This window comes from Trachymyrmex cornetzi, unplaced genomic scaffold (genome assembly GCF_001594075.2).
Source record: "Trachymyrmex cornetzi isolate Tcor2-1 unplaced genomic scaffold, Tcor1.1 scaffold33, whole genome shotgun sequence".
NCBI lineage: Eukaryota > Metazoa > Arthropoda > Insecta > Hymenoptera > Formicidae > Trachymyrmex > Trachymyrmex cornetzi.
The window spans coordinates 229304-229667 of record NW_017298003.1 but is presented as its reverse complement, the minus strand read 5'-3'; the positions used below and the strand labels follow the sequence as shown (position 1 = coordinate 229667).

General features: G+C 36.8%; 1 protein-coding gene across 4 annotated transcripts in view; it reads left to right on the top strand.

The window, feature by feature from the left end:
* The window catches only part of Eip74EF (Ecdysone-induced protein E74), a 324734-nt gene that overhangs the window by 141297 nt on the left and 183073 nt on the right, over positions 1 to 364 (top strand). The gene's annotated exons all lie outside the window — the stretch shown is intronic.

Genomic DNA, 364 nt, shown 5'->3' with positions numbered 1-364 from the left:
CTTAGTTTCCGAAATACAGGTGAATGTTCGCAAATGTTTGACGAAATGATAAATTGCGTTGGAGATATCTTCCTGCATAAATATGCCTTGCTTCATGTGAGTTACTATTCTCACAACCGTAAACAAAGTAACAAAGTCAAAGTCAAAGTCACAAAATCAAAAATAAACTTCAGTCCTGATGTTGCTGCGGGTCAGTTAGCTTGTACATACGTTTTCGGGCTAAATTGTTTCAATCCATCAAAATCGGTTTCATCATGCCTAAGTTTACAAATTTTGAAATGGCAAATATGCCCACTCCAATTGAGAATGATTTGAGGAATCGAATAGTTGCTTCATGCGAGACAATACGTAACACACCTGGTAT